Genomic DNA, 10,000 nt, shown 5'->3' on the forward strand with positions numbered 1-10,000 from the left:
AAAAAGCGATACGAGTACTCGGTCTATCGGACCCTTTATGCCGAATAGGAGAAAGTATCGGTACACGCTTTTTCTTTTTTCCTTCATGCATATTTTTATACTACATCACGTATATACTTCGTATCAATATCATATATATATATATATATATATATATATATATATTATATATATATATATATATATATATGTTGCTACTTTCAAAATGCATATATCCCCTCTTTGACTGTATAAAATGTTATATATAAGTTTTGCAACATTTTTCAGATTCCTTAGCTAGCTTAGTTATAGGATGTCTTAAATGTGTGTTCAGATTTTGCATAACATAATGTAAAAGAGTATATAACGTAGTATGAAAAGAGAGAGAGATTAGTTTTGTCCGTTCCGAGCTAGAGATTGTTTCCACAAATGTGTCATCGCCTCCAGGTAGAGGTTTAGATTTATTTCAGAAGCAGGTCTTCTGAAAGCTATTTAACTTTTATAATGTCATATTTGCTTTTATGGTTTTGATTGAATATTCTTTTATTTTTTATACATAATAAACGATATCGGCATCAATGACCTTCGATGTCAGGATGCCAGAAAACTTTCAATCAATCAAACAATCAATCTAAATAAGAGGAACTTGAGATCTCCGTTTGTTTTCCTGACCTGTCATCACGCTTGATAAGGGATTTCTGTTTCGATTGAGTCGTGTCTGTTGAGCATATTAGTTTCATACGCATACGTCTTTGCCAAAACCACGTGCAGCTTTCACGATTTTTCTGTAAAGTTACGTCATATTATAAGCTTCTGGAATGATTGCATCATCTTTCACAGCCCAAAACGTTTTGTGCCAGATCCAGTTTCCGTAAGGAAGAAAGCATTCATTCAGACTTAAATCCTCAAAGCGTTCAGATACTCTCTCTCTCTCTCTCTCTCTCTCTCTCTCTCTCTCTCTCTCTCTCTCTCTCTCTCACGCCACTTTTGAGTTCATATCAACATAACATAAAAATTTATACCTAGACAATGGTCACTCATAACTCGTAAATTTTAGATTTTGGATTTCTTAGAGTTATTTAGTATTATTTAGTGCTTTTTGTGGAATCTGAACAGACATTGTACCAGTGTGTAACGGCGTATATTTTTGTGAAATATTGTGAATTGTGTGGTGAAATTGTGAAACAAGCTGCAGCAGAAAGAAATTGGTATACCAAGGTAAAGTGTGTTATATTTTTATTAGTTGCAACCAAATACTCTATTTACAGTGGTTTGAGTGAAACGATTTCAATTTTTACACATTGCAAATTTTTGTGTTTTGTGTTTGTTTCATTTGAAGTGCATTTATCCATTTTCTTATTGAAGTGTTTTTTTTATATATATATTCTGTGTGATTGGTGTTTTTTGCAATTTTGGTATTTTCCACATTTTTCTGTGTTTTCATTTGTATTCACAATTTAATTAACTTAGTTGTTTTCAATAATTAATAATTGCACATTTAATTGAATTTAGCACTTGTGAATTAATTTGCATTTACTTAGAATTCTTTTCAAATTTCATTATTGTTTAACACGTGAATTAATTACCAAATTTTAGTTATTGCCTAACACTTTTGAATTTTGATTGAATTTTGTGATAAATTAATTTTGATTTAATTTTACTTAATGGATTCAAGAATTAATTAAACTTTGCTTTGTTTTCAAGTAACAGTACTTTTCCCTGATATTGTGATTTCACTTATAAATTTTGAGTTTGATAAAAAAAAATTGTATTTAAAATATTCATAAGTGTTTCTTTTCACCAGTATTTGTATAAAAATGATTAGTTTAGGTAGAAACATAGAGTGGTAATTGATCTGTTTTCCTTCAATTTACTTGAAGTGACTTAGAACCAGGGAAGTACTTAGGCTTCTGAAATCAGTGAAATACTTAGACTTTTAAAGTTTTTGATGGAGTGATGCCCTTTAATTAATTTAATTACTTACAAGATTAACTCACACCTGTTTTGATGAACTTAGTCTGACTTTCTGCAATACTGGTAAGTTGTTTAAGGGATCACTTTTACCTTTAGAGTATTCAGTCGTTCAGTACCTGTGATGAAGGTTCAGGTGTCTGGCTGTTGTGAGGTAACAATTAATGAATGGTAAGCGTAGTAACCAGATACTTGGCACTCCGTCACTATATATATATATATATATATATATAATATATATATATATATATATATATATATATATATATATATATATATATATATATATATATATATATATATATATATATATATATATATATATATATATATATATATATACACTCTTCAGATATCTTTGAATATCCAGTTCAGGAATAAATTAAAGATAAAAAAAGTTTCTCTCTCTCTCTCTCATCCCTCGCTCTCTCTCTCCTCTCTCGTCTCTCTCTCGCTCTCTCTCTTCTCCTCTCTCTCTCTCTCTCTCTAGGCTAAGACCAGGTAATGCCCGACAATCATGGTTACTTGCAACAGTCTTTGGGTGTCCAGGGTGAGATACAGTCCATATAGAATGAGCGTTTGATTGGCCATGGGTCACAATGTGGCCCGCGATGGCCAGCAGTTGGACAGGTGTTCGCGTTGGCCCGATGCAGTTTGAATTTTCGTCCGTTTGTCCTGCATTGAATATTTATTTTTTTTTTAAAGGTGGACATTTCTTTATTCCTTACCTTTTTCCAAAATGCATGAAATAACAAAAGGAGTTAAGCTCCCCCCATCCCCTCCCCCTCACCCCCTACACACACAAATCGGCTCCACTTGACACCGGTAATCCATACCTGATACCGTGTGAAGTCATGTGGGGGTTGGGGGGGAAGTATAATGTATGGTAATACATCTGCCATACATTGCTATATACAATGAATCGTAACCTTTCACTATTTCTAGTTTCTGGATCAGATTTCCACTGAAAACATTTTTTTAACGTCCGGAAAGGAACAAACATTAGCCCTAAGGTCATGTTCCATAAAAAAAAAAAAATTCCCAAGATCGGACTTTTGTCATTTAAACGATCCGTTGTCGTCGTGAAGGTGGACGAATCTCGGGCCTCCCCCGGGGGGGGGGGGGGGGGTTGGGGGTTGGGGGTTGGGGGTGGTCCTCGCTCTTGGTCGGTCCTCTTCCGCGACTGTCCTAATGACAGGTCTACGGAGTGACAGTAATGGGTACCAGTTACCGCCCAGCCATGGGAAGTGGCTGGAGAGTTTGACCCGTGTTTTTGTCACACCTTGAAAACAAAAAATACTCTGTTTTCGAAGTTTTTAAAATTTATTTTATTAAAGAAAAAAACATTTTTAAATTTCATTTTACAATTCAAATATACCTTAAGTTTTTTCTTTTTTTATTAAAAAGATACATTTTTAAAGTTCATTTTACAATTCAATTCATATATACCATATGAAGTTTTTATTTTAAAAAAATAAGTTTTTTAAAGTTCATTTTACAGTTCAATACATATACCTTATGAAGTTTTTTCCTTTTTTTTATTAAAAAGATATGTTTTTAAAGCTCATTTTACAATTCAATTCATATATACCATATGAAGTTTTTATTTTAAAAAAATACGTTTTTAAAGTTCATTTTACAATTCAATGCATATACCATATGAAATTTTTTTCTTTTTTCATTAAAAAATACATTTTTAAAGTTCATTTTACATTCAATACATATACCTTATGAAGTTTTTTTATTTTTTTTAATTTAAAAAATACATATTTAAACTTCATTTTACAATTCAATGCATATACCTTATGAAGTTTTTTTTTTTAATACATTTTAAAGTTCATTTCACAATTCAATTCATATAGCATATGAAGTTCTTAATTTTTTTATTTAAATAAATACACTTTTAAAAGTTCATTTTACAATTTAATTCATATACCTTATAAGTATTTTACGTACATACAATTCAATAAATATACAATATATTAATTTACGCACAGAATCAACAAATCTATAGTTATAATTTTTTTTTATAGATCAATATGCTTGAATTTACTGTGTATATACACACATTCACATACCCATATACTGTGTAAACATACTCATTACATATATATATATATATATCTGTATATACTAAGATTCCAGGTAATCACGTGTAAAATGAGAATATATGTTTTGAAATTATTATTATTATTTTTTGAAAAATCCCAATATGAATATTGGCCAGTTACTCAGAAATATCGCTGAGCCTGAGAAGCGAATTGTAAGGAAAATAGAAAAAACAATATATAAAATCAACTCGCTTAATTCTGCCATCCTTTTTAAAAACAGCATTTGCCTAAAAGAGGGTCTTCTACCAAAATATTATTATTATTATTATTATTATTATTATTATTATTATTATTATTATTATTTTATTATTATCATCAACTCATGTGTTTTCATTTTATTGAAGGTTCAGTTTTTCCATGGTCCGCGGGTGAGAGTTTCAGGGGCCGTGGTATCTTCTAATGCTTGCTTCATGCTTATCCCGTTACTTACCATCTCCACTATTTGATAGAAAGGGAAAAAATTGCATGTAGACTACATGCCTGAAGTGTCAATTTCACGATCAGTTACATTTTTGCTAACTCGGGGAGTAAGCCAACGAATTTCTTTGTTGTTGCTGCTGTTGTTGTTGTTTGGGGGGTGTAGGAAAGGTCTATGGAAGAGCCTAAAAATGGTCTGGAAAAAAGTTTTTTCGCGTCGAGTTACAGATACAGGAATTTGAGGATTAGGATATTTATGATTTATTTATTAGAATGAAAATGTAAAAAATAAGTAATGTGGATGTTAAACTGTAATGAACAATTATTTTTTTTTTATAAAATATACCGTATTTATTTTAATCTTCCTTGGTGAGGCAACGCTCTATATGACTGTAGATTTTAGCACGTTTTAATTTAAACGTTAAAAGTTAGGAATATAATGTTTACAACAACTTATGCAAGCGTCCCGAGTAAGCTGGAGGTTGGATCACGCCTTGTTTAGATATATCGATAAAACCACCTGCTTAAGGTTTATCCATTTAGATTTTCATGTAGAAAAAAAAAATTCCAGTTCTTGGTACAAATTGTTTGTTCTTTCAGTTTATAGGTTAATACCATATTTAACAAGTTTTAATTTTTACTGTCCAACCTCTCTAACCCTCAAGTATGGCAAACCTTTCACAATGGAGGCAGGTTTTTGCAAAAATACTTTTGATAATGGCTACTGCTTTCTCTCACAGTTATGTATACAAAAATATGGACTAAAAAATGCCCACTGCCTTTCCTCTCACAGTTAATGTATACCAAAAATACTTTTGATAATGGCTACTTGCTTTTCTCTCACAGTTATGTATACAAAAATACTTTTGATAATGGCTACTGCTTTCTCTCACAGTTATGTATACAAAAATACTTTTGATAATGGCTACTGCTTTCTCTCACAGTTATGTATACAAAAATACTTTTGATAATGGCTACTGCTTTCTCTCACAGTTATGTATACAAAAAATACTTGATAATGGCCACTGCTTTCCTCTCACAGTCTGTATACAAAAATACTTTTGGTAATGGCTACTGCTTTCTCACAGTTATGTATACAAAAATACTTTTGATAATGGCTACTGCTTTCTCTCACAGTTATGTATACAAAAATACTTTTGGTAATGGCTACTGCTTTCTCTCACAGTTATGTATACAAAAATACTTTTGGTAATGGCTACTGCTTTCTCTCACAGTTATGTATAGTCTTTAAACGCTTCAAAATTTTTGAAATATATTTTTGTGTGTCATGTCAGCCCCCATATACTAACTTCCATTTCATAATATACTTCCTCCTTTTAAGTCAGGGTTGATTTAATTTAACAGGTGATCAAATCATTGAATTTTTCATTTTAAAAAATCATGAATTTTTTACTTTTTTTTTATTTTTTAAAATTGAAATCAAACAAATCGAAAAATATGGTTTTGAGGTTAATAAAAAAATAAACTTCAGGCTGCATCTATTTTATTTTGATATAAAAAAAAATTGCAAAGTACATACTTTAGGCCAAGACTGGAAACCTACAAGATAAATCAATAGTAATTCTGTCATAAAATACATTTTGAGGAGAGAAAAAAAGGATTGAAAAAACATCTAACCAATAAAAAAAGTGAACAAATAAATCAAATAAATAAAAAAATATCAAATAAATCACTGATTTTGAAATTCTTTTGATTAAAAATTTTTTTTTTAAATCACCAATCCTGCCTTTTATCAAGAACATCTCCCACAGTAAATACGCCTCGCTGTTCTAGAGGACTTTGGAACAAAAAATGCAATGCATTCTTACCCTTATACCATTCTCCTTGCATTTTGATACATTTTTATCTTATTTGTTTATTTATTTATTTTACTCTCTTCTCTCTGTATTTCCCTTCGCCTCGTCTTAATTCCTCGTAATGAACACCTCAATATTCTTTGGAAGCTTAAAGAATTTAAAGTCGGTGGCCCCTTTGGTGGGCTTGTTCCATAAGAATGGGTTTCATCTTCTGAATAATAATAATAATAATAATAATAATAATAATAATAATAATAATAATAATAAACCTACTGAATAATATGTAGTCTTATCAGGTTGAAAAACAGTTTTGGACCTCATGTGTTATATGCAAGTTTAGCTTGTCCCTAATGTAACGGAGCGACTTGCATACACACACAACATAGGTTAGTTAAATGTCAGAATAGACAGCCATATAGAGCTGTCGGGTGTATAGAACTGGCACTTGGCTTTCAAAACAGAATTACTTCTTACATCAGGGTACTTGAAACTGATAAAGGCAGATATTTAGTTCAGTCCAAAGACTTTTTGAGGATTTTGGTGCAGAACCTCCAACCATCAGTTTTTGATAGATAAAAATACCACGACAATGTAGTTAATGAGTGACCCTCAGATCTTAGAACCTGTACAGAGGTTAGAGGGTTGCAAATTGGTACATTGATCATCCACCCTCCAGTCATCGAATGTTCCAAATTGCAGCCCTCTAGCCTCAGTAGTTTTTATTGGAGGTTAAAGCTTTGATAATGAGGATTGTGGTTGGCTTTGCAATGTTGCAACTGGATATGTATCTCTCCATTATCTTTAATTAGCACCGTAAAGTCTGTATACATCATCTGCTACACACTGCATTAATTATATTGTAAAATCTTAATACTTTTCACCCATCACATCAGTCAAAACGTATACATCACCGGCTACACACTGCGTTCATTATATTCATTGTAAAATTGTATACATCACCTACACTGCATTGATTATATTCATTGTAAAATCTGTATACATCACCTGCTACACACTGCATTCATTATATTCATTGTAAAATCTGTATACATCACCTGCTACACACTGCATTCATTATATTCATTGTAAAATCTGTATACATCACCTGCTACACACTGCATTCATTATGTTCATTGTAAAATCTGTATACATCACCTACACACTGCATTCATATTCATTGTAAAATCTGTATACATCACCTGCTACTCACTGTGTTCATTATATTCATTGTAAAATCTGTATACATCACCTGCTACACACTGCATTGATTATATTCATTGTAAATCTGTATGCATCACCAGCTACACACTGCATTCATATTCATTGTAAAATCTGTATACCTCACCTGCTACACACTGAATTCATTATATTCATTGTAAAATCTGTATACATCACCTGCTACACACTGAATTGATTATATTCATTGTAAAATCTATATACATCACCTGCTACTCACAGCGTTCATTATATTCATTGTAAAATTGTATACATCACCTACACACTGCATTGATTATATTCATTGTAAAATCTGTATACATCACCTGCTACACACTGAATTGATTATATTCATTGTAAAATCTATATACATCACCTGCTACACACAGCGTTCATTATATTCATTGTAAAATTGTATACATCACATACACACTGCATTGGTTATATTCATTGTAAAATCTGTATACATCACCTGCTATACACTGCATTCATTATATTCATTTTCGTACCCTCTTCATTATATCAAGACATTCATCATCCTTAGAGTCGTAAGACTCCCTCGTTTCAGGCTAAGTTTGACACCAAAACAAGTTATTCTTGTATTTATATAAACTTTCAACACGACATTTCCTATATCTATCAGTTATGAAGTTTTTGCCTTTTACTTTAAAATTTCTTGTGTAATTGTTAAAAAAAAACACACACACACAATCGATAGTCATACACAGTTCCATGTTATGGGTCTTAATTTTTTTCAATTCAAAATCTACTTGACTGCATAGTGCCCCCCAACCCCCCACCAGTGTTGGGGTAGGGGCCACACCATCTAGGAAAGCTCTCTTGACTTTTGTGCAACAAAATGATCTCTATATCACAAATTCCCTCGGGAACTTTCCAGCATCCGCACATACCCGCAACACCTTGGTCAGCTGCTGCTGAGCCACGCAGTGGTGACCACTGAACCATGATAGGGTACAAGCTAGTAATTCTATCGGTTTTTCCGTATTTTTATTTTTATTTCCTATGTTTATTCCTCAGTTATTCTTGATCTTACACTAATTCTTTTCTCTCTTGTGTTATATATATATATATATATATATATATATATATATATATATATATATATATATATATATATATATATATATATATATATATATAAATATATATAGCATATGTAAACACATACTTACCTATATGTTCTTGTCTGTTTCCACTTTTATTTATTTAATTTCTCTTCTTTGTCATTTATTTACTTATTATTACTTTGTAATCATTATATTGAGGATTTAGTGTAATAAATTCATAACGGTATTTCTGTATTTAAAAATTAGTATTTCATTGTTAAACGTTCATTGTAGTGATACGTAATACCAGTTCATTGTGATCTCAGTATAGTTGAAATTCGTAATTGAGAAGCAGTGTCATTGTATTTTAAATTCATAGTTGAAAAGCAGTGTCATTGTGACTCCCATTGTTACCCAGAATTTTAATGTAGTAAGTGATCAAAAGATACATTGTATATATAAACCAGTGACCTGGGGTCATGGCATTAGGAGGGTTCTACGTGACCAAAGCAGACCTTAGATTACGCTATGCACTGTCTGCAGTAGCCTGATCTAGCTCACAGCTTTGTCAACATTTTATGTTATGATAACTTTGCACAACAACTTCCATGGGAAGCGGTTGACCTGTTAACCTACGCCGGAAACTTGTAACTTCCGAGCCGGCAGACTACGTATGTGTTTTTATATGAATTGCTTAGATAGCTAATGTTCCGCTATCGACGCGATGCTTTAGAATGGGAGTTCAAAGCCAAATCTCAAACATATCGGTCGTCCGACCGAGCTGCATCTCCTAGTATGGAGTTACAGAATAAAGTTGTTACTTTGTGCAACTAGCCTGTTTGAATCATCTCCTATAGCAGAAAGAACATCTCTACTAAGATATCCAAGGGAGATGAGAGGAACCAAACATTACTTACGGATAACAGCCGTAAGGAAAAAACTAAAAGTCTATCGCCAAGCGATAAGACATTAGATAATATATATATATAATGATTTTACATGCATATGTAAACACATACTTACCTATATGTTCTTGTCTTGTTCCACTTTTATTGATTTAAATTCTCTCTTTGTCATTTATTTACTTACTATTACTTGTAATCATTATATCGAGGGTTTAGTGTAATAAATTCATAACGGTATTTCTGTATTTAAAATTAGTATTTCATTGTTAAACGTTCATTGTAGTGATACGTAATACCAGTTCATTGTGGATCCTCCAAGTTATAGTTGAAATTCGTAATTGAGAAGCAGTGTCATTGTATTTTAAATTCATAGTTGAAAAGCAGTGTCATTGTGACTCATTGTTACCCAGAATTTTAATGTAGTAAGTGATCAAAAGATACATTGTAGTTTCCTTACTAGTAGACATTCATTGTAACATCCTGTTGATTAGATATTCATTGTAATATACCAATTTAAA

At 31.6% G+C, this 10,000-nt stretch overlaps 1 protein-coding gene across 1 annotated transcript in view; it reads left to right on the forward strand.

The window, feature by feature from the left end:
* LOC135205130 (insulin-like growth factor 2 mRNA-binding protein 1) overlaps positions 1-10,000 on the forward strand; it is a 355,998-nt gene that overhangs the window by 77,672 nt on the left and 268,326 nt on the right. The window lies entirely within an intron of this gene.

The sequence above is a fragment of the Macrobrachium nipponense genome, chromosome 48 (genome assembly GCF_015104395.2).
Source record: "Macrobrachium nipponense isolate FS-2020 chromosome 48, ASM1510439v2, whole genome shotgun sequence".
Lineage (NCBI taxonomy): Eukaryota > Metazoa > Arthropoda > Malacostraca > Decapoda > Palaemonidae > Macrobrachium > Macrobrachium nipponense.